This window comes from Leuciscus leuciscus, assembly GCF_965113295.1.
Source record: "Leuciscus leuciscus genome assembly, chromosome: 12".
Taxonomy (NCBI): Eukaryota; Metazoa; Chordata; class Actinopteri; order Cypriniformes; family Leuciscidae; genus Leuciscus; species Leuciscus leuciscus.
The window spans coordinates 40774079-40799910 of record NC_138736.1 but is presented as its reverse complement, the minus strand read 5'-3'; the positions used below and the strand labels follow the sequence as shown (position 1 = coordinate 40799910).

Here is a 25832-nt window from a genome sequence, read left to right as displayed (position 1 = left end):
CTTCACTTCACTTACTGGGATCGAGCTTGACGAAAGGCTGAGAGAATGCATTGCTGGAAAAGGAAGGAGGGTGCTCCAGTTCTTCAAAACTCAGCTTCTTCGCTGGACAAAAGAAGTGAAGACTGTTCTTGCCGACATTGAACGTCTCCAAGGCGAAAACATGGACTCAACAATCGCTGTCATTTTGCTGATGATGACCTTCTTTAGAGAGAAAGATGATGCCATTTTCCTTCTTGCTGATGTAATTATTATACTGGATTAATATAATGGCCAATGAATATACTTTTTTAGATGTGTAAAGATGTATTGCTGTCTCCCTCATAAGCACTCCTTCTGTCTGACCTTTTGAATGCAGGTCACTAGCACCCATGCAGATGCTGAAGCTCAGTTGTCTCTTCCCACTACACCAAGGATAATCATGCTGGGTGAGGTTGTCATTCAGACTTATACCAGATAATTTAATGCGACCGTTTATGATTTGGCTCTAAGTTTTCAAATTTGTTTTTTAGGAGATTCCATCCTGACCTCGGAAAAATGGATGCTCTGCGTAGAAGGAAAGGTGGTCATCCAGTCAGTTAACCCTCAGGATGACTTCACATCTGCCCTGGCTGTCTTCTTCGCTTCTTTCTATATTTTCAACCTGGAGTACCAAGCTGAGGCTGCATCAACCTTGGAATTCATCCAGAGGTAACTATTGGTGAATCCATAAAAAAATCATACTGTTTGGCATCAGCAGATCATGTTGAGTACTGGAAAAGTGAACACTTTATCCAGTGTTACCAACTTATGACTGATTTTCATGCAAGATTTTGTAAGTAATGCTATAATTGCATGTCCATATCTACAGTGAAAGTACTATGGTCATTCAAACCCATACTAACGTTAGAAGTTTATTTTTATGTTCCAAAGCTGGGATGTAGCAAACACTGTTTGTGTTAAACTTGGCTTTTTTAGCAAATTGCTTATTCAGTATATTTAAAAATATTCTATTTACAGGTTTTTGGTGAGGATAAATCCAGAGAACACAAAATGCAGAGCCAAATTTCAGCAGAGCCATAACAGTGGCAGGATGGTGCAACGTAAAAGCAGGGCCCTGAATCCACATGTTGCCAACTTCATCAAGGAATTCACCAATTATGACTGGCAGAATTATTAGAGTTAGGTAAGACTTTTAAGTACTTATTCAGTAAAGAGAAAAGATTAGTCAGTGTAATTAAGGTATCAACAAACAAAAGTCTAATTTTAATATTTCATTTGCTTTTAATGGGAAATACCAGCATTACATTTAATCAGGAGCATTTTTACCTTAATTGTATCAATCAGGGTAATTCAGAAAGAATATTCATTGTGAAAGTAATCTCTCTGTGTACATCTATGCAGTGTTGAATATGTTTTTCATTTCTTTCAGCATGTACAGTTGTTCGAGATTGCAGCGTGCTGAGGATGAGTTTCGCTCCTTCATTATAAACAGAGGTAAGTCATTTCAGTTATTGAATAATGCACTAAAATTCATAAAAGTAATCTCTCTGTGTACATCTATGCAGTGTTGAATATGTTTTTCATTTCTTTCAGCATGTACAGTTGTTCGAGATTGCAGCGTGCTGAGGATGAGTTTCGCTCCTTCATTATAAACAGAGGTAAGTCATTTCAGTTATTGAATAATGCACTAAAATTCATAAAAGTAATCTCTCTGTGTACATCTATGCAGTGTTGAATATGTTTTTCATTTCTTTCATTGTGTACAGTTGTTCGAGATTGCAGCGTGCTGAGGATGTTTTGCTCCTTCATTGTAAATAGAGGTAAGTCATTTCAGTTATTGAATAATGCACTAAAATTCATAAAAGTAATCTCTCTGTGTACATCTATGCAGTGTTGAATATGTTTTTCATTTCTTTCATTGTGTACAGTTGTTCGAGATTGCAGCGTGCTGAGGATGAGTTTTGCTCCATTAAAAACAGAGGTAAGTAATTTCAGTTATTGAATAATGCACTAAAATTCATAAAAGTAATCTCTCTGTGTACGTCTATGCAGTGTTGAATATGTTTTTCATTTCTTTCATTGTGTACAGTTGTTCGAGATTGCAGCGTGCTGAGGATGAGTTTTGCTCCATTAAAAACAGAGGTAAGTAATTTCAGTTATTGAATAATGCACTAAAATTCATAAAAGTAATCTCTCTGTGTACATCTATGCAGTGTTGAATATGTTTTTCATTTCTTTCATTGTGTACAGTTGTTCGAGATTGCAGCGTGCTGAGGATGTTTCGCTCCTTCATTGTAAATAGAGGTAAGTCATTTCAGTTATTGAATAATGCACTAAAATTCATAAAAGTAATCTCTCTGTGTACGTCTATGCAGTGTTGAATATGTTTTTCATTTCTTTCAGCATGTACAGTTGTTCGAGATTGCAGCGTGCTGAGGATGAGTTTTGCTCCTTCATTAAAAACAGAGGTAAGTCATTTCAGTTATTGAATAATGCACTAAAATTCATAAAATTAGAGCGGTTTTAGATTTGTAACGGGTCGAGGAGATCAGGGTCATTCAGAAAGAATATTCATTGTGAAAGTAATCTCTCTGTGTACGTCTATGCAGTGTTGAATATGTTTTTCATTTCTTTCATTGTGTACAGTTGTTCGAGATTGCAGCGTGCTGAGGATGAGTTTTGCTCCATTAAAAACAGAGGTAAGTCATTTCAGTTATTGAATAATGCACTAAAATTCATAAAAGTAATCTCTCTGTGTACATCTATGCAGTGTTGAATATGTTTTTCATTTCTTTCATTGTGTACAGTTGTTCGAGATTGCAGCGTGCTGAGGATGTTTCGCTCCTTCATTGTAAATAGAGGTAAGTCATTTCAGTTATTGAATAATGCACTAAAATTCATAAAAGTAATCTCTCTGTGTACGTCTATGCAGTGTTGAATATGTTTTTCATTTCTTTCAGCATGTACAGTTGTTCGAGATTGCAGCGTGCTGAGGATGAGTTTTGCTCCTTCATTAAAAACAGAGGTAAGTCATTTCAGTTATTGAATAATGCACTAAAATTCATAAAATTAGAGCGGTTTTAGATTTGTAACGGGTCGAGGAGATCAGGGTCATTCAGAAAGAATATTCATTGTGAAAGTAATCTCTCTGTGTACGTCTATGCAGTGTTGAATATGTTTTTCATTTCTTTCATTGTGTACAGTTGTTCGAGATTGCAGCGTGCTGAGGATGAGTTTTGCTCCATTAAAAACAGAGGTAAGTCATTTCAGTTATTGAATAATGCACTAAAATTCATAAAAGTAATCTCTCTGTGTACATCTATGCAGTGTTGAATATGTTTTTCATTTCTTTCATTGTGTACAGTTGTTCGAGATTGCAGCGTGCTGAGGATGTTTCGCTCCTTCATTGTAAATAGAGGTAAGTCATTTCAGTTATTGAATAATGCACTAAAATTCATAAAAGTAATCTCTCTGTGTACGTCTATGCAGTGTTGAATATGTTTTTCATTTCTTTCAGCATGTACAGTTGTTCGAGATTGCAGCGTGCTGAGGATGAGTTTTGCTCCTTCATTATAAACAGAGGTAAGTCATTTCAGTTATTGAATAATGCACTAAAATTCATAAAATTAGAGCGGTTTTAGATTTGTAACGGGTCGAGGAGATCAGGGTCATTCAGAAAGAATATTCATTGTGAAAGTAATCTCTCTGTGTACATCTATGCAGTGTTGAATATGTTTTTCATTTCTTTCAGCGTGTACAGTTGTTCGAGATTGCAGCGTGCTGAGGATGAGTTTCGCTCTTTGCTTGGCCCTGCCTAGTCTGGAATTTTTCTAGTTTAATGAATTAAATTTTAATAAAGAATTTTAAACTGACTTCTGTGTGTTGTCATAATTGACGTAACATCTAATAATCAGTAATATAACTGTGTGAAATAGTTTTTGCATACACGCCTTTAGCTTTCATTCTTTCATGTAACAGATTGTAGTTGGTTATATGTTGTGTGTATATATATAAAAATACCATAATCAATTATACTGCATAGTAACTTTACAGTATTTTAAAATACAGTGCAAAAACAAGCACTGTAATTAATTTTACAGTATAAAAATGCTGTAAGTTATTATACAGTATGCTGTTAACTATTGTATTTTAAAATACAGTGCAAAAACAAGAACTGTAATAAATTTTACAGTATAAATATACTGTAAGTTATTATACGGTATGCTGTGAAGTACTGTTGTCAGATTTACAGTAATTTTACCGTGGAATAAAATACTGAAGCTTGCTGGATATTTGTTGCCAGTAAGTTACTGTTGATTTTACGTTAAATTTTTTACAGTGTAGGTAGAGATCGTTCAGAGTTGAGATTCCATCTTGGCATGTTTAATTATTTATTTATTTTTGCATATTTGAAGTTATATTATGAAAAAGGACATTAAAAGAAAATTGTGTATTTCATTTTTGTTTCTTCAAAATGATCAGATGCAGCAAGTCAACTCAAAAGTTTTGAATTAGATCTTAAAGAAAGGTCCACTGTTGGATGGTAACGAACGACATATGTTTGGTTGCATTTAAATTGAGCAATATTTCAAACACTGACTATCTCTGTACATCAACATCCTTGAAACAAAGGAAACAGAAAAATAAGGACATGTCTATTGATTTTTTTTAAGAGTAGAAATTATGTTTTAATTAATAGGCAGCCAATACTATCAGTCGCATTATTAATATCTTAATATAATAATAATTACATTATAATTATGACATTTAGTTGCAGATCCCCTCTTGGCATGCTTTTTTTTTATAAAAAAAAAGAAGCAAATTTGAAGTTATATTATGAGAAATATAATATATATGGTAACCCTTTATAATAACTGCATCCTATTAATCATTAGTTAAGCATTGGTAAACAGATAAATCATAATTCATAAAGCAGACATTAATAAGCAGTTTATAAATAAACCTTTAAACGCTGTATTATTGAGTTAGAAGCATATCTATAATGTGTTTAATAATTGTATTTTCATACTTTATTAATTATCAATTTATCATTTCTAAATGAAGTGTAGCATTATTTACAAATCAGTTATTCAGGTGTTTACAGTGATTAATAAGATCACTTAGAAAGTGTGAGTAAATGTAGTAGATTCAGGGAGTTATAAAGCATTTAGTAGTGGTCAGTTCACTATTTTGCGAGCTCATCTAAAGTGAGGACTAGTTATGCTTTGTAAATAATTTATAAAGGAGATTTAAAGATTCAGTTATCTTCTAAACAGAAAAAGGAAACAAACACAACACAACACAACACAACACAACACAACACAACACAACACAGCGATAGAGAACATAGAAATATTAACAGCCTTTAAATCTCCTTTATAAATGCTTTACAAGGCATAACTAGTCCTCACTTTAGATGAGCTCACAAAAACTCGTTTTCAAAAGCTTTCATTGTCAGGCCCCCAAAATGGCATTTTCGTTGAAATGAACGGCCAAAACGTTTTCAGTTGAAAATGATGTCGTGTAAACAGACCCTAAAGCGTGTATTATTTATTGCACTTTAGTTTTGTTAACTGTTCATTTAAGTTGGCCTATTTACTATATATACAGTTATATATACAGTTTTATTCTGGTTTACTGTGTTCACAGAAGCACTGCGGGTGCTTGATGTGTGAATCCTCATGTTCTGTTGTTTATGCTGCTATTTGCACATGTAAATCTACATTTTTGAGGTATTTGAATCGGTCATAGACTATTATCTATTCTAAGTCCATTTAATTCTAATCTAACCTTCAAATCATGTCAGTTAACTGATGATGAGTGGTTAACAACCATCAGCTTTCAGTCAGAAAACAAAATGTTAAATGAACATCCCTATTTCACATATTTCAACTGAACCAACTAAAAGTGTTCAGTGCAGCAAGTCGACAAAACATTTTGAGATTGACCTCCAAAATCTTTACAGTGTGTTTGTGATGGCAAGAAATGTACAAAGCAGCCAAACACGTATCGTTCTTTACCATCCAACTGGGGACGCGAAGTTCATTTTGATTAATAAAATCATTATTCACTGTATAAAGTATGGTTTACGCTATACTAAATATAGCTCACTATATGACCTGAAATCGTTACCTTAAAGAGCTATTTCTGTTTGATTAATCCTATAAACCCTAAAGGGACTGCATAACCAAGCATAGAAAGTATCTATGAAGAGAGAAAATAAGTGTTAAATAAAATAAACAAATATTATGAATGATAAAAGGCATAATATATAATATACTATATAATATACTATATATACATAATGAAGACAGACTTCACTGCCAGTTCACTTCACTGTTCACACACACAGCTCCAAGTCCCCACTCGGTCAGTGTAGAGCGACATTGGTCTGTTAGTAATATAGATATGTATGTGTGAGTGCAATGGCACATAACAATGGCAAGTAAATTGTTAGGGACTGCATAACCAAGCAAATAAAGTATCTATGAAGGCCTATATATAAATATATATAACTTATAGTTACAAAATAAAGACAGACTGTTCACACACACACACACACACACACACAGTTCCATTGCAGGCTATTGTGAGTCCACTGTTGTATAGGTAGAGATCGTTCAGAGTTGAGATTCCATCTTGGCATGTTTAATTATTTATTTATTTTTGCATATTTGAAGTTATATTATGAAAAAGGACATTAAAAGAAAATTGTGTATTTCATTTTTGTTTCTTCAAAATGACCAGATGCAGCAAGTCAACTCAAAAGTTTTGAATTAGATCTTAAAGAAAGGTCCACTGTTGGATGGTAACGAACGACATATGTTTGGTTGCATTTAAATTGAGCAATATTTCAAACACTGACTATCTCTGTACATCAACATCCTTGAAACAAAGGAAACAGAAAAATAAGGACATGTCTATTGATTTTTTTTAAGAGTAGAAATTATGTTTTAATTAATAGGCAGCCAATACTATCAGTCGCATTATTAATATCTTAATATAATAATAATTACATTATAATTATGACATTTAGTTGCAGATCCCCTCTTGGCATGCTTTTTTTATATAAAAAAAAGAAGCAAATTTGAAGTTATATTATGAGAAATATAATATATATGGTAACCCTTTATAATAACTGCATCCTATTAATCATTAGTTAAGCATTGGTAAACAGATAAATCATAATTCATAAAGCAGACATTAATAATCAGTTTATAAATACACCTTTAAACGCTGTATTATTGATTTAGAAGCATATCTATAATGTGTTTAATAATTGTATTTTCATTTTTTATTAATGATCAATTTATCATTTCTAAATGAAGTGTAGCATTATTTACAAATCAGTTATTCAGGTGTTTACAGTGATTAATAAGATCACTTAGAAAGTGTGAGTAAATGTAGTAGATTCAGGGAGTTATAAAGCATTTAGTAGTGGTCAGTTCACTATTTTGCGAGCTCATCTAAAGTGAGGACTAGTTATGCTTTGTAAATAATTTATAAAGGAGATTTAAAGACTCAGTTATCTTCTAAACAGAAAAAGGAAACAAACACAACACAGCGATAGAGAACATAGAAATATTAACAGCCTTTAAATCTCCTTTATAAATGCTTTACAAGGCATAACTAGTCCTCACTTTAGATGAGCTCACACACATAGTGAACTGACCACTACTAAATGCTTTATAACTACCTGAATTACAGTAGAAATACATGTTAATAAACCATGTATTAACACACTAAGTAACTATTACTATGTCTGAATAATAAGATGTATGAATGTACATTGAAATAGTTTAATCATTTACTCACACTTTCAAAGTGATCTTATGAACCACTGACAACTCCTTAATAACTGCTTTGTAAATGATCCTATACTTTATTTAGAAATGATAAATTGATCATTAATAAAGTATGAAAATACAATTATTAAACACATTATAGATATGTTTTAAAACAAGAATAAAGCATTTATATCTGTATTTATATGCTGCTTATTAATGTCTATTAATTTATAAAACTTTATAAAATAATTAAACTGTTTACTAATGCTTAACTAATGATTAATAGCGTGGAGTTATTATAAAGTGTTACTGAAAGCTCCTGAACTAAGCAGTTAAACAGCAGCTCTACAGTCTCAGAGCCTCTCTAGGACAGCAGCCATTCAGACAATAGAGAAGTGTGAACGACGTGTGTTAATGGGCCACTGCAGTTCCTGCTCCAGCCTACAGGAGCGCTGCTGAGTATGGACTTAAACACACACACACATGTAAGTCCCCACTTGGTCAAAAATTTACAAAATTCACCAGAGCGTGTTTTGGCTGATTTTAACATGTTTTAAAGCATGACCAACAGGGGACTTGAAAAATGTCCCCACTTGGCTCGACGGTCCCCTGTTAGTGAGTGTGTAACGACACCAAGGTCCCCAGTTAGATAGATAGACGAGTACACACACACACACACACACACACACACACACACACACACACACACAGGAGGGGGGCTTCATTGGCACCATTTATTTTCAAGCATGTTAATGGCATATTTTTATGAATGAAGACCAGTATCACTCATATAGCTACTTATGTCTCGATGCAAATTTATTTTTCCAAAATTTGAAACATTTATTAGGCTAAAAAAAATATAACAACTTTTAATTTAAGTGAACTTAAAACAATCCTCACTTAAACCCATAATAAATGTCATATTTACCTGTACCTTACCTGTCTAACCGATGTGAATTATATAGAAATTGAATACGTTTATAAAACAGTCCGCACTGCATAAATTATAAATGAAAAATAGATTAATCCTTAAGCATTGAGCACTTAGTAATTTTCTCTGTTCCCATTGTTCTTTGGTTAACTTTACTAACAGAGAGAATTGCTGTCACTTTAATACCTGCCGCTGCTGACAGGATCTCACGCATCTCATTCTCTACTCTTTACTTCCATTTAAGATTGTATTTAACTCATTTGACTGTTCTTGTGAAGATACTCGACAAAACTGACATTTTGGCATAAATGTGTGTGTTATGGTTCGTTCAAGCGAAAGAGAACTCGATGGCGCGCTGTCGACTGCGATACTGGCGCGCGTCTTTCTGTGTGTGTGTGTGTGTGTGTGTGTGTGTGTGTGTGTGTGTGGACAGAGAGAGAGCAGAGGATCTGTACACTGTGACCTACAGCACATCGAGGAGGAGTGTGTGTGTGTGTGTGTGTGTGTGTGTGTGTGTGCGTGCGTGTGTGTGTGTGTGTGTGTGTGTGTGTGTGGACAGAGAGAGAGCAGAGGATCTGTAGACACTGTGACCTACAGCACATCGAGGATGAGTGTGTGTGTGTGTGTGTGTGTGTGTGTGTGTGTGTGTGTGTGTGTGTGGACAGAGAGAGAGCAGAGGATCTGTACACTGTGACCTACAGCACATCGAGGAGGAGTGTGTGTGTGTGTGTGTGTGTGTGTGTGTGTGTGCGTGCGTGTGTGTGTGTGTGTGTGTGTGTGTGTGTGGACAGAGAGAGAGCAGAGGATCTGTAGACACTGTGACCTACAGCACATCGAGGATGAGTGTGTGTGTGTGTGTGTGTGTGTGTGTGTGTGTGTGTGTGTGTGTGTGTGTGTGTGTGTGTGTGTGTGTGTGTGTGTGTGGACAGAGAGAGAGCAGAGGATCTGTAGACACTGTGACCTACAGCACATCGAGGATGAGTGTGTGTGTGTGTGTGTGTGTGTGTGTGTGGACAGAGAGAGAGCAGAGGATCTGTAGACACTGTGACCTACAGCACATCGAGGATGAGTGTGTGTGTGTGTGTGTGTGTGTGTGTGTGTGTGTGTGTGTGTGTGTGTGTGTGTGTGTGTGTGTGTGTGTGTGTGTGTGTGTGTGTGTGTGTGTGTGTGTGGACAGAGAGAGAGCAGAGGATCTGTAGACACTGTGACCTACAGCACATCGAGGAGGAGTGTGTGTGTGTGTGTGTGTGTGTGTGTGTGTGTGTGTGTGTGTGTGTGTGTGTGTGTGTGTGTGTGTGTGTGTGGACAGAGAGAGAGCAGAGGATCTGTAGACACTGTGACCTACAGCACATCGAGGATGAGTGTGTGTGTGTGTGTGTGTGTGTGTGTGTGTGTGTGTGTGTGTGTGTGTGTGGACAGAGAGAGAGCAGAGGATCTGTAGACACTGTGACCTACAGCACATCGAGGATGAGTGTGTGTGTGTGTGTGTGTGTGTGTGTGTGTGTGTGTGGACAGAGAGAGAGCAGAGGATCTGTAGACACTGTGACCTACAGCACATCGAGGATGAGTGTGTGTGTGCGTGTGTGTGTGTGTGTGTGTGTGTGTGTGTGTGTGTGTGGACAGAGAGAGAGCAGAGGATCTGTAGACACTGTGACCTACAGCACATCGAGGATGAGTGTGTGTGTGTGTGTGTGTGTGTGTGTGTGTGTGTGTGTGTGTGTGTGTGTGTGGACAGAGAGAGAGCAGAGGATCTGTAGACACTGTGACCTACAGCACATCGAGGATGAGTGTGTGTGTGTGTGTGTGTGTGTGTGTGTGTGTGTGTGTGTGTGTGTGTGTGTGGACAGAGAGAGAGCAGAGGATCTGTAGACACTGTGATCTACAGCACATCGAGGATGAGTGTGTGTGTGTGTGTGTGTGTGTGTGTGTGTGTGTGTGTGTGTGTGTGTGTGTGTGTGTGTGTGTGTGTGTGTGTGTGTGTGTGTGTGTGTGTGTGTGTGTGTGTGGACAGAGAGAGAGCAGAGGATCTGTAGACACTGTGACCTACAGCACATCGAGGATGAGGAACACTTTCTGCTCTTCTGCTCCAGATACTCCAGTATAAGAGAAACCTTTCTGCCCAGATTTGAAATCTTGATTCCATCGTTCTTTGAACTGAGCGACACTGAGAAAATGTTCTTCTTACTGGGAGAAGATGATATTACAGCTGCACTAGCGGCTAAATATGTGTTAGCTATTCACAACGCCAGAGTCAGCTAGAGAGACCCACTGTATTTATTCATTTATTAGGATAGATTGTGTTTATCTATTTATTTATATTTACTATGCTACATATGACATGATCTATACATATATATTTTGTTTGTTTGTTTTATTATTTATATATAATATGTTGATGCTTTGGCAACATTGTGTTACACAGTCATGCTAATAAAGCTAATTTGAATTGAAAAATTTAAAATTGAGAGAGAGAGAGAGAGAGAGAAAGAGAAAGAGAGAGTAAAGAGTAGAGAGAGACTAACATAAGGGGCCCTATTTTAACGATCTGAAACGCAAGTGTCAAAGCGCAAAGCGCAAGTCACTTTGTGGGCGGGTCTCGGCGCTGTTGCTATTTTCCCGGCGGGATAAATGACTCTTGCGCCAGGCGCAAATCTAAAATGGGTTGGTCTGAAGTAGCTTCATTATTCATAGGTGTGGTTTGGGCGTAACGTGAAATAAACCAATCAGAGCGTCATCTCACATTCCCTTTAAGAGCAGATGCGCTTTTTCCATAGCGGATTGCTATTGTAACGGCGGATTTGCCAGGAGCGGTTCACAGCCGAGGAGAGCAACGCTCTCGTCACGGCCGTAAAAGAGAGAAGTTACATTGAAATGGAGAAACCCACCCAAATTAACTTCGGTTAAACAGGCGTATGATAATTTGGGTAAATGTGTAAGCTAGATGTATGCTTTTATAATAAATTGTCTATCTATCTATCTATCTATCTATCTATCTATCGTAATAATGTATGATTTGCAAAAATGAAAACTGCTGCTTCTGTGTAGATGAGAGAATCAAAGTGCGCGTTGTGCACACGCTACATTGATCATGGCCAAGCATGCGCCCTTAAAATAGCATATGAATAACATGCGCAACGCACCACTGACTTTAAACTATTTTTTCCTGGTTAGTTGCGCAATTGTTTTCTAAACCTGCAAAATAGCAAGAAGGAACGTTTGCGCCGGAACACGCCTCCTCTTTGCGCTGAACCGCCCCCGGGAGCGCAAGTGTATTTCCTAACTTACCGACGTGCTTCTGTGGAGGGAAAAGTCCGCTTTGCGCGGGTGCAAAATAGGAATGATACATGCGTCGGTGTACAAAGTCACTTGCGCTGGGTGCAAGATAGGGCCCAAGGTGTCTGTGACAGTTATGGCGCTTTTCCACTACACAGTACCAGCTCGCCTCGGCTCGCCTCGACTCGACTCGACTCGGCTCTGTTTGGTTTTCCACTGTGTAAAAGTTGTACCTCTACCCGCTTCCAGGTACTTTTTTTCGTACCACCTCCGGCGAGGTTCTAAAGCGAGCTGAGGCGAGCTGAGGCGATACTAAAATGTGACGTGGAAACACAGCAGACTGCTGATTGGTCAGAGAGAATAGTCACTATTCACTGCGTCATCATTGCACGCGCCAGACGGAGTATCCTGAATAAAAAACAGCAAAAACAAAAACATCCAAAAACAGCATACACTCGATTTCCTCCATTGTCCTGTGTGTGTGGGTAGCGGGTGTGTCTCGCGCGTCTCGCGTAAAAGATTAAGTCACGGCAGTTTCCTGCGGCGTCGCTATGACGACCAGGTACTATTGTGGAGGTACTATCTGCAATGGAAAACGGAGCGAAAAGCGAGCCGAGCCGAGCCGAGCCGAGTCGAGCCGAGTCGAGGCGAGCTGGTACTGTGTAGTGGAAAAGCGCCATTAGATTTGTGTATGAGAGGTAGATGGAGTGAATGTGTGAGTGAATGCGGGGGTGAGTGAGAGTGAAGGGGATGGAGAACTCTTATTTGTACAGGAACTTTGCTCGTCTATCTTTCTGTGTGGCAAATCTCTCAATGACCCTTGTGTTGAAATCTGGAATGTCCCGTGTGAGTTTTTTCTCTATAGAGAGCATAGCCAGAGCGTTGAGGCGATCTTGTGCCATCGTGTTCCTAAGGAAAGTTTTTATCCTCTTTAAAGTAGAGAAGCACCTTTCTGATTCTGCTGTTGTCATTGGTGTGGTGCAGAGATGGGACCAAGTCACACATGTGCAAGTCTCAAGTAAGTCTCAAGTCTTAACCTTCAAGTCTCAAGTAAGTCCCAAGTATTTTTTTCTTGGGCAAGTCAAGTCAAGTCACAGGCTATGTCAAGTCAAGTCAAGTCCTGAAGTAGGTCAAGTCAAGTCCAAGTCAAGTCACCTTATTATTGTAATTTTACCTGCAGAATCTGATCTTAATAAAGTGAAAAGACAAGATATAAGTAGCCTAACTGTCAGTAAATTACAATAATTTGGATTTATTGTAAATACTCATGTTCAGTAAAATACATCATGGAATCAAACAAAATTGTAACTTCATAAAATTATTTATTTTTCACTTCTGCCAACAGTGTTTGAAATGTTTTTAATTGTCAACATTGAGTCCATAAAACAAATAACAGCTTAACATCCAACAGACTCCTCTCTGAACACCTCCCTCTCTCTCTCTCAAACACAGTTTACGTACAACATTAAACTTTGTTACATTTCTCCTCTCTCTCTCTCTCTCTCTATCTCTCTCTCACACACACACACACACACACACACACACACACACACTCACTCACTCACTCATTCTCTCACACACACACACTCACTCACTCACTCACTCACTCATTCTCTCTCTCTCTCTCTCTCTCTCTCTCTCTCTCTCTCTTTTTTTTTTCGCGGGCCTACAGAGACGCGTTTTTTTGACCGCCTGCTTATGGGGCGGGCAGCTAGCGGATCGTTAGGAAAGATTAGATGAATGTGATCATTTATATTTGGGCCTTTTTTGGGCCTGAAATCGCAGATAAAACCTTAATGGCTACTTTAGCTATTATTACATTAGCTAACTACCAACTAACCAGATAACATTAACAAATTGACACGCACTTACTGGGCAGAATGGCTGTTAATGTTGCATGTCTTGCAAAGCGCTGTTCGTCTTTTGCCATCTTGTGAATAATTCTTGAAGCCGAAAGCGATGACCCTCGGTACCCCTCCGGCTGACATGTTGATGTGATATCTGATCTAAGTGGGCGTGGTGTGCGTAAGGTACGAGAGGGCATGACTGATGATAGTTTCATGATCCAGTCATGACAACGCTATTCTCAGCCTGCGCTCCAGCTGGGTAATCAACTTGATTTTTAAAAATAATTTATATATTTTATATTCAAATTGAAAACATGATGTGATTAACACTCAAGTCATTCAAGTCATCGTGTCTCAAGTCAAGTCAAGTCCCGAGTCTTTAACTTCCAAGTCCGAGTCAAGTCTCAAGTATTTTATTTTTTGTCAAGTCAAGTCACAAGTCATAAAAATAGCGACTCGAGTCGACTCGAGTCCAAGTCACCAAGTCACAAGTCCCCATGTCTGGTGTGGTGATCAGGATCTTGAGAAGACTTACAGTTTCGGTGAATGTGTCTTGAAGGTTATTTTCCATTACAACCTGAAAGAGAGCCAGTGCACCACTACAACCCTGGAAGTCCTCATTTTCATAGATCAGGGACAGTTCTGTTTTAAGTCTGGCTTTGTCCAACATGGGATAGGCATCCACCGTGGTTCCTAGTGCTGAATCTGGGAACTTTCTGCTGTGTTGTGGGAACAAGTCTCCTTGCAACAGAGTGGCACTGATGAGATGATTGGTGAAAGAAAACCTCTCCTTGGCATGGCTCATAATGGTATCACATACTTATGTAATGATACATAATTGTAGAAAAGTAAGCACAGAAAACATTAAAGGTACTATGTGTAGCTTTTTAGGTATTTTATTATCTAAAATCAATATTTTTATTCATAAATATGCCCTCAATGGTGTACAAATACCTATGCCAATGATCAGACTAATCCTCGTAAATGAAGAATTTATTATCTTTATATACATGGGACGGGTAGGTCCACGGAGGCTTCCATGTAGTTCCGCCATCTTGAAAAACTATAATAGCAGAGAGGGACAAAAAGTACTAGGCCAACGCGTTTCCACAACGCGTTTCGTTCAGAGCCAGCGTCACGTGACTGAAGTCAGCAGAAGCGGAGGAGCAGAGCAGTGAGAAGCGCTTGTCACTACACCGGCAAGTTTAAAAGGCTGCACACTGCACGGTTATTTATACACCGTTCATTCATACATATGCTGAGTCACAGGATAAGGAGTCCTTGTCGTCGAAAAAGTCCAAAATAGACCATAAAAGGAAACGTGACCGGAGATTACAAAAACAAGGGTTAATGTCGGGATAGCTAATGCAGGAGTCAGGAGAAAGCTTTCAAAAGAGACCCTGAAGTTTCCTGCTTTCTTCTCGACAGGTAAGTCAATGTTACGGTCTTAATTACAAGCTTTTTTTCATTGCTTGGTTGTGTACTTTATTATATAGACAGTCGAACATTTATAGTTAAAAGTTAAACAGGCTCTTTGATGAATAGCAGCTATTGAGTAAAGGAACGTTAGAGAAGGCTCTGATGATGATGATGATATCTAACAATGCACGTACTTCAAAAAATATAACGAGTAAAGAAGGCATTACTACTAATAACCATAGTTAATGTTTTTCACAGTCAGTAATTGATAACTGTAACATTCTTGTTTTCGTTGTTTCAAGTTTCAGTTTGTTTTAAATAACAAACCTGTTCACCCGATGAAAAACTCGAAGTGCTATTATAAGACATCCTGTCATAGCTTTTTGGTACATAACGGCAACCGTAGATGCAACACGCATTTGAAAAAGTGAGGCGCTGGAGAGCATTATTCGTTTGAATGCAAAATACAATTTCACCACTAGATGGGAGAAATTCCTACACACAGTCCCTTTAAGTTTTCACATTTCTCAGTTCAACAATACAATAAAATCAACATATTCATAGCAGTTACAATTTTGTTATTAATAAGTAAGTTTAAGTAAGCTTAAGTAAGTTTTATTAATTATAATTATAATACACACTAGGGCTGCAACAACTAATCGATAAAATCGATAATAATCGATTATGAAAATCGTTGTCAACGAATGTCATTGTCGATTAGTTGGTCTGCTCACGTCACGGGAAGCGTTAATGATGACGTCACTTTTATGACAACACAGTCACGCGAAATGGCAGAGTAATCGGAGAGAAATGACAGTTCAATCGGCGGCAGAAAAAGTCATCCAAGGCATGGGAGCATTTTACATTAAATCTGGAATCTGGAAGTTATGCAAAGCTGAGCTTGTGTGGCATGGAAGTACCACAATGATGGACGAACACATGAAGAGGAAACACGTTGGTGTCACGGATGAAGGTGAAACATCAGCACGGCGAGCAAAAACTGTATATCCTCATTATCTGAAGATGTGAAAATTGTATAGTCTAGTTTAATTCAATACTACAGTGTAAACAGCTTTGTTTACTAACTTCGGGACAGTCACACTAGATCTATTTTGCATCGAGCATCAGGTTGCGCAATCAGTTCGCTCGGAACATAAGTGATGGATTATAATAGCGCTACTGCAGAAATAGGTTAAATTAAATGGTGTTTACAAAGGCTACGTTCACACTGCAGGCTGAAACGACCCAATTCCGATTTGTTTGCCCCTATGCGACCTGTATCTGATCTTTTCATGACAGTCTGAACGACACAGATCCGATCTTTTCAAATGCGACCCAGGCCACTTGGGTATGTGGTCCCAAATCCGATACATATCCGATCTTTTGAAATGCGACTTCAGTCTGAACGGCCAGGTCGCATGTATCCGACCCGCACGTCATTGATACGCGAAAAACGTCATAATTCTGCGTTGAAGTAGTCGTCGTTTTGAAAACGGACTGCATATTCGTCGAGCTGAGGTAAATCTGCTGAACGGGTCGACCTTGACGAGCCCGTTAATAAAAAAATAAAAATAAAAAGCCCACGGCCATTATATATACGTTATGTTAACTTATTTGTGCTGAATCTGATATTAGATAGGTCAGCGGCTGCTGTCTGGCTCTTGTGTAACGGTCGCTGCGCGCGCTCGTGTGTGTGTGTGTGTGTGTGTGTGTGAGAGAATCACAGTTAAAGTTTAGCTACTTCCGCAAACAACAAGTGACGTCGTTGACCGTTGAGTACTCTTCTACGCATGCGGGTCACTTCTGGGTCATTTCACGTTCACACAGGAGATCACAAAAGGTCGCATTTAATTGGAAATGTGAACGGCCTTGCAAAAAAATCCAATTTTTTCAAAAAATCGGAATTGAGCATTAAGCCCTGCAGTGTGAACGTAGCCTTAGATAGGTCAGCGGCTGCTGTCTGGCTCTTGTGTAACGGTCGCTGCGCGCGCTCGTGTGTGTGTATGTGTGTGTGTGAGAGAGAATCACAGTTAAAGTTTAGCTACTTCCGCAAACAACAAGTGACGTCGTTGACCGTTGAGTACTCTTCTGCGCATGCGGGTCACTTCTGGGTCATTTCACGTTCACACAGGAGATCACAAAAGGTCGCATTTAATTGGAAATGTGAACGGCCTTGCAAAAAAATCGAATTTTCTCAAAAAATCGGAATTGAGCATTAAGCCCTGCAGTGTGAACGTAGCCTAAGTGAAGCACTAAATATAAAGACAGTTAATAACAGCAGCAGTAACATATAGTTTTTTAGTCACTGTAGTCAGTGGTTTTCAGCGAATGCTTGTGCACTAATGCATAATTTTTCTTGTCCTTTTAATCAAGCCTATTAGCTTGTTGCGTAAGTTAACGTTACCTCCATTCCGCTCTCTTTTTATAGCATTAACGTTACTATGTAAGGGATAACGTTAATGTAGAGCTTCGCGTCGGGGTCCCGATCAGCCTGTCGGGGTTGTATTCGCTATTTCAACCGCCTCGCTCTACATTATCCCGCTTATTGCATGGCTACCCACCAAATAATTCAATAATTTGACACAAAATATTGATTTAAAAATTTGTTTATTGATTTAAAAATGATTGTATTGCTTCCGCTAAAGAAAATAGTCCGTTCCGTCTCTACGGTTAGAATCCTTCGTCCATAGCAACGCTCTGTTTTTCATGGCAACGGTGTGTTATAACGTTACTTCGCAGCGTCTGATATCAAGAAATATCTATTAAATATTTAATATTTAAATAAGTTTTACTGTTTAAAAACTGGACAAACTTTTGTGTTTTTTAAGGTTTAAAATGTAAAAATTAAAGATTATATTAGTAAAACTCAATGTGTGGCTTTTGCACTTTTTAAAGTACACTTTTACACATAAATACCCTGATTTAAAGATTTAGGGTTTTATTTAGTTATAATATGAATGAATGAATAGTTTTTATTATTGTGTCTTGCATACTACTGTATGCCCAGCCCTAATGGGCTTGTAAGACACCAATATCACCAACAAAAAACCAGTTGTAAGACAGTAGGCACAACATACATGAACTTATTTAAATAAACAAGTCTGCCGCCGCATCCAGGCTTTACAAACAAAAGTAGCCAATTTAAACACATTAAAATTAAACAACCATTTCATCTTGTCGTCATCACTAATCCAGAACATTTCAGGCTTTTTAACAAACAATTCACCAAATAATACATTTCTAAAATCATCGTAACATGGACAATATAACACAAAATGAGTTTCATTTTCAACCTCTCCTAACTCACACAGTCTACAGAGTCTGTCCTCTTCAGGAGTTTGAGTGAACCTGCCAGTTTCTAAGGCCAAGGGAAGGATGCCGGTTCGCAGCTGAGCCACCAAAGATCGTTGGTTCCTTGTCAAGTTTGCCTTTACATACAACTCTGTTTCATATACATCTTTAATTTGAAAGTAAGTCCTTAGCTTTGGCTTTGCCATAATCCCAATCAGCCATTGTTTCTGTCTGACTCTCTGTACAAAAGGAAAAGTGCGTCTAAAGTTGAGTCTATGTTCTTGCCGAGGTGTTTTTCCAATATTAATCATCTTAATATTAATAAATTAATAATCTTTAGAGAGATTTCTCCTTGCCACTGTTGCCTTTATCTACAGGAGATTATACGGTGCTTCTCTTAGTAAACTGAACTGAATCCTCTCTTGCTCTGAATGATCCGGCATCAAGATAAACTTCTCTCCTTTTATCACTGATGTTCCCTTCTTCAAAATGTCAGTGTAAGCTTCATGTCTGACGTCACATTAGTGATGGACTTCCTCCTTTAGTTTTTAAAGACAACAGAAACACATGCAGACTGTTCTCAAAGTTTAACCAGAACACTTAAACATTACATGTGTTACTGAGATCAAGTTATATTCACTCTTTAGCTCATATTGTGACATGTGAACCAGGAAGAAACATGATTTATAACCAGTGTTGGGGAGTAACTAGTTACATGTAACGGCGTTACGTAATTTAATTACAAAATAAATGTAACAGTAATTCGTTACAGTTACTGACAAAAAAATGTAATTAAATTAGTTACTTATGAAAATGTTAAAGATTACAAATGGGGTTACATCTAAAAATGTTCTTTAAAAATCTTGGATATGTTGAATAATATTAATCTGTTGCTTTGCCTGTTTTTGATATGCACGATGCCTTCTGCTAAAGCCATTTATTAAAGCGGTGCTATTTTGATGCTTTTGATTGGTTCATCGGTTTGAATTTGCGGCGCACCACGTCTGCCAATTACGTTAATCCTCTTTGCCGCTAGGCTACTACAACCAGTCTGAAAGCTGCCACCATGGCGAATGATAAAAATGCATTTCATTGCTGGAAATTTACAAATAATTTCACCCTGAAATCCGAGAGGGGCCCAAATATAACAGTTCAGTGCAAAATTTGTTTGCCAGCTGTTAAAATACTTTCGACATCAAAAGCTTCAATGTCGAACCTGAGGAAGCATCTGCAGGTATGTGACCTAGCCTTTCTTTATTTTATTGTGAGTGTACAGAAATAAAAACAGACCCTTTCACTTCGAATGATATATTACTCGTTTCTGTATGATAAAAAGTGACGGACGGAGTAGTTTTAAGTCGATTTACTGTAGGTGCTATGTGAAAAAAAATCACCAAAACGCACCCTCGCGTTCATCGTCCCCTTTGTGTATTCGAGACCAATATTAAAAACATTCAAAACAAATTAGCTAGCCTGCTAGCTGCCTTTACCAGACACACTTGTTTTTATGAACCCTTTCACAAAAAAAAAAATACATAGCTTGCATTTTTTTTCCTTGAATGAGGTTGGTAATGTCAAATCTAATATAACTTAGTTTTTTTTTTTGGCATTGTAGCATACGTTATGACTCACAAAGTTATCGGTCACACCTGCTTGGTATAAATGCTTGAAAATGATTTAGTTGAAAATATCCATTAGAAACTTAAAAGTAATCAAAAAGTAATCAGATGTAATTAGTTACTTTACTTTTATAAAGTAATTGAAAAGGTACACTACTTATTACATGTTAAATAGGGTAATTTGTAATCTGTAATCTATTACATTTCCAAAGTAACCTCCCCAACACTGTTTATAACTGAATAATTAAATAATTAAATGTATCATGATGTACATGAAATTAATTTACATTTATGCATTTGGCAGACGCTTTTATCCAAAGCGACTTGCATTGAATTTCAAGGTACACATTTTTTTACATTCTTATCAATTCTTGCTTTCCCTGGGAATTTAAAAAAATGCTAGGAAATGAGGATTTTAACACATCTTTGCACACAGGGCTGGACTGGCCATCGGGCATACCGGGCATTTGCCCGGTGGGCCGACGTGCTTTTTGGGCCGATACATCTCATACTCATAGTCATACATCATTTTTATTATTATTTCTTTTTTTCTTTTTTTTTTTAACGGCCCATAAAATTTGTACATCGGCGGCCCATTCGTTTTGTTTTGTTTTGCTTAATTGCCGGCGCTGGGTTTGTGCCGGTGTAATGCAGTGGTCAAAAAAAGTCAGTGTTAGTTTTTTTTTTTCTGACAGACCAGCCCATGAAACACGTAGATCAGCGGCCCATTGGTTCTTTTCTTGATTGACACTGGGCTGGCCCAATCACAACTTTAAACGAGTGAGCGAGCGTGCAGCAGTGTCAGTGTGTATCTGTCAAAATAGTCTGCGAGATGGAGAAGAAACGCAAGGATTGTGCTGAGAAATAGCGTGAAACAATAGAAACTGGCCCTTAAAGCAGACACTGTAAAATGTGTCAAAATATATGTTTTCTGCCCTTCATCAGCTCCAGTGATGATGATGATAGTGAGGAGGATCAGGAGAGAGATGAGAAAGTGTAGAGCCTGCGGTAAGCAGAACTACTTTCAAAACACTTAAGCTATGTCATGATCGAGTGTAGGAACCCATAACCCAGTTACAGATTATTTCCACATTGCATAGTTGACGATTACATAGACAGTATAAAGACGATTACCGCAATTCACTAGAAATGTAATGAGAGGCGTTTGTAAACCATGTTTTCCGCCAAAATAAAAGCTTTATGCAGTTTGCGTCAAAATAAAAGATCATGTGCTTATCTCTTTCAAGTATAGAAATTGGTACAAAACTAATTATGAAAGTTTACTTTATTTTTTAGTGCATTTGTTTTACAAAATATGGCTATTACTGTCATTGGATTAATATTATAACTATTATTATGTAGTAGGTGTAATGTAAATAGACACTGTAACTAAAAGAGGTTTGAATTTTTCGTTTAATTTACACACTGAATATGGGTTGGAGCTTTTAATTTTGAACTCTCAAAGTGCACCAGATTGATGAATTTAACATTAAAATGCACAACATTTTCTCACGGGGGGCATGCCCCCGGACCCCCCTAGAAGAACCAAGGTCCACCCAGCACAGTTTTACCAAAAATCCTGTGAGAAACACTAGTGTTGCTATGCCATTGCAGTTTATAGCTTGTTTTAGGATTCATCACTGTGGAGTATAGTTCAACTGTTTTAATTAATAAATGTCAAATTTTCACTCGTTCCTATACTCACTCTTTACATGGCATTAGTGGTTTTAAGGAAATAGGAGTTGGTATGCATATAATTAAGGGCGTGCAAAGATGGGTGGTGTTTATGATCATATGGTGGGCCAGTCTGGGCCAAAATGTCCGGGCCGATTTTTTGTCCCAGTCCAGCCCTGTTTGCACACAGTGGTTTGATGCAATGAATCTAAGTGGGAATGAACTGCTGTAGTAAAAGACAGTGTATGCACATATGCATGAATTGTAAAATATTGTTTTTAAATATGTGTAACACCCTACTCAGACAGAAGATTCTTCTTTTCAGAGATATTTACAGTGATCACACGGGTTCTTTTATTTTGTCTCTCGACTAATTTTGGGAACTCTTTTTAAAATTCAACTCACACTATTTTTATCTCTTATTGATATGAAGCACAGAAAATAAACACTCAGAATGAGTATTTAACAACACCACTACTTAGAATACAAAGCCAAAGTAAGGAAATGAATCTGTGATTTCACAAACAATTTCACATTTATTTGAAAACAAAAGTATTTGAATATAGAATGAAAATAAAATATCTGCAAACAGAAGAATTACGATTTCCCTAAGGTCTCAAAACACCTCCCACATGTGACTGAGGAAATGATACTCAATGCAACACGAAAGAAATCACTTGAATATCTCAAATTACAAATTGCATGTAGTTTGGTTTTCTTAACTACATAAATTATCCCCTTCAAAACAACAAATGACAAAAGGATCCTCTTACTCAGATGAACCAAAGTTATAATAAAATAATAGTGGGGCCCACACACACACACACACACACACACACACTCTCTCTCTCACACACAGTCTCACGTGCGCGCTACGCGTGTCCCACGTAGCCAGAGGAACTCTGAACCTCACGGTAATTCAGAGCGCTATCTGGTTAGTCATCAGCCTTTAAGATGATTATGACTTTACGAGTTACCTCAGAAACGCAGCGTTAAACTGCCATCTAGTCCCCGAAGATCGTATCTCGTTCTCTCACACATTTTGCGACCATCGCGGCAAAAAAAAAAAAAAAATGCTGTCTTCGTTTTGAAGTCACATTAAACTCAACAAAACATTTGTCTTTCACACCCTCATCTTAAACAGTAATCACGAATCACTTACTAACGGTTAGTTAGTAAAATAAACCACAATATAGGAAATCAATCCGATCTGGAGTTCTCCGTTTCACCTTCTCACTTAGCTTGTCATTTTTTTTTTCTCGTCTCCCCCTCACAACAACCAATCCCCGTCACGAATACCTCTCTAGGAGGTGGGCTCTGCGATCTCTTATCCAATAACAAAATAAATGATCAAAATGCTTGTAAAAACCACATTTTCCAGCAAGTACATTTTCCACCAAACAAAATAAAAAAACTGAATTTTAAAGAAACAGTCAGCATTTATTGAGATTCATGAATTACATTAAACATAACCTGCCTAGTAAGTAGTCTACCTACACTACATTCAATTGCTCAAATTCACCCAGGTTACATATGTATGTTTAATATGGCCTTTGGAAGAGCCTTAGCTTCTCCTTAAGTGTCTTCATCATCATCTATAGACCTTTCCACTGTTGTTTTCGTCTGCATAATAGGGGATCTGCATTATTTGTAAATCTGCATGTATTGTGAAAAACTCAATAAATTAAACCACTTTTGTAAGAAACATTTTTGTTGGTGTATTTTTGTATGAATTAAATATTTTGACTATTTTTTAATGTAATATGTTACTATGTTTTTTACTATGTTAATATACAATGATATATGAAGGGGATGTTTAAATATTTTACATCTTACTGCATCTCAGATTCAGACACAATCAGACTGAAATCATCAGCGATCTTGTTCAGAAATAAACTTCCACACATCATACAGCAGTTTGTGGAACCACACAACAGACAGAAGAAATGTTTGATGGACCCGTTTTACTAGTAATCCTCTTATTACCTCAGGTTAGGGATGGGCAGATGAAGCCTCAGGAAGCACTCAGGCTTTCCTCTGATTGTTCCAGGAAAAGATTCAAAGCATCAAGAGTGTCGAAAACAGCGCCATCTTGTGGCAGCTCAAATGTATAGCAGCCATAAACACGAGTGCGCCGTTGAATCTATTAAGCACAAATTAAAGCCTGACTATGCTAAATGTTCAGTTTTCAGATAATATAATTCACATATTAAAGTGTGCCAATAAATTAAATGTAACAACTATATTGATAGCCAACTGATTATAAAAATACCAACATTTGCTTGATGCAAGCAAATGGTTTAATTATTTTATGATTTCTATGCTGTTTAAATGGCAGATTATATGATCATGTAACATAGGCTATAGGCGTATTTATAAAAAATACATTTTTTTTTTTTTTAATGGACTTAAACTTCCAGAAACCTTTAGAGTAGTGGCCTGGGTTCAAACTCTCCGACACACAAAGTGAAGCATTCACGAGACTGGAAAGAAAGTGAGGCTTCGTTTTCCGTTGATCAGTTTCTCTGAAAACAATCCGCGCTCCTCATACTCGATACACGCTTCGAAGCTTCAGTGTCATGTGAAACATCACTACCTCACGTTACTGATCATAAACGTGCTTAGAGTCATGCTAAAGTGTTCTGGTTTATAAGGTCAGCAACTATTTTTGAAGCTTTGTTTCACTGAATGATTTGTTTTGTACCAGAGAGAGCTGAAACAGTTTTACACTCATGCAGTAACACATTATTCTGAAAGTTTAACCAGAACACTTAAACATTCACCCCTGGTTTCACAGACGATGCTTAATCTAGTCTCAGACTAAAATACATGTTTGAGCTGTTTTAACTGAAAGCATCTCTTAAAATACATCAGTGTCATTGTTTTGTCTCAAGATTCACAGCATTAATGTTTCTAAGGCATGTTTATAAAAGCTACTCACATGTCCTAATTGAACTAAGGTCTAATCCTGGCTTAATCTAAACCCAGTCTGTGAAACAGGGCCTACAAAATTTCGTGACTATGTCACGAACTGCCGTGAGACTGGGTTGTATACTCGATTGCAACCTGTCTTTTGAAAATCATATATCATATGTTACAAAAACAGCCTTTTTCCACCTTAGAAACATTGCTAAGCTACGTAATATGCTATCAGTTTCTGATGCAGAAAAGTTAGTTCATGCATTCATGACCTCGAGACTAGATTACTGTAATGCTTTATTAGCTGGTTGTCCTGCATCCTCAATAAACAAGCTACAGTTAGTCCAAAATGCCGCCGCTAGAGTTCTTACGAGATCAAGAAAATATGATCATATAACACAGATTTTATCATCACTGCATTGGTTACCTATAAAGCTCTGTATTAATTACAAGTTATTGCTACTGACTTATAAAGCCCTAAACGGCTTAGCTCCAGTCTATTTAACGGATCTTCTATCGCCCTATAATCCATCGCGCTCTTTAAGATCACTAAATTCAAGGCTTTTGGTCATACCTAGGATATCCAGAACCACCAAAGGAGGGAGAGCATTTTCACATTTGGCTCCAAAACTCTGGAATAGTCTTCCTGATACTGCAGTTTAAAGCTAGATTAAAGTCGCATCTCTTCAGCCAGGCATTCATATAATCCTACAGTTCAAACTACAATCCGGCCTCTAGCTCATAAATGCCAGAGGAGAACTGGCCCCCGACTGAGCCTGGGTTCTCCCAAGGTTTTTTTTCTCCATTAGGTCACCTGATGGAGTTTTAGGACACCATTAGGTCACTTGATGGAGTTTTTCGGTTCCTTGCCACTGTTGCCTTTGGCTTGCTCAGTTGGGGATATTTTGGGGATATTTAATTTAATTTTATCAATCAATAAATTCCTCTTGAAACAAACTTTGTTGTATTATTTTAATTTAATACTGTGAAGCTGCTTTGATACAATCTGTATTGTGAAAAGCGCTATACAAATAAAACTGAATGGTACTGTTTTTTTATCAAATCAATGCAGCTTTGAGCAAAAGAGACTTCT

At 37.5% G+C, this 25832-nt stretch overlaps 2 long non-coding RNA genes across 3 annotated transcripts in view; one reads left to right on the top strand and one right to left on the bottom strand.

The window, feature by feature from the left end:
* The window catches only part of LOC309511429, a 138346-nt gene that overhangs the window by 9998 nt on the left and 102516 nt on the right, over positions 1-25832 (bottom strand). The window lies entirely within an intron of this gene.
* LOC309511453 lies at positions 1580-4090 on the top strand. 2 transcript variants are annotated; one of them, XR_014210635.1, is made up of 5 exons: positions 1580-1637; positions 2383-2447; positions 2949-3004; positions 3506-3561; positions 3731-4090. It is a non-coding gene; the product is annotated as an uncharacterized lncRNA (long non-coding RNA). The 2 variants fall into 2 exon arrangements; XR_014210636.1 differs by having other exon boundaries at positions 3497-3561.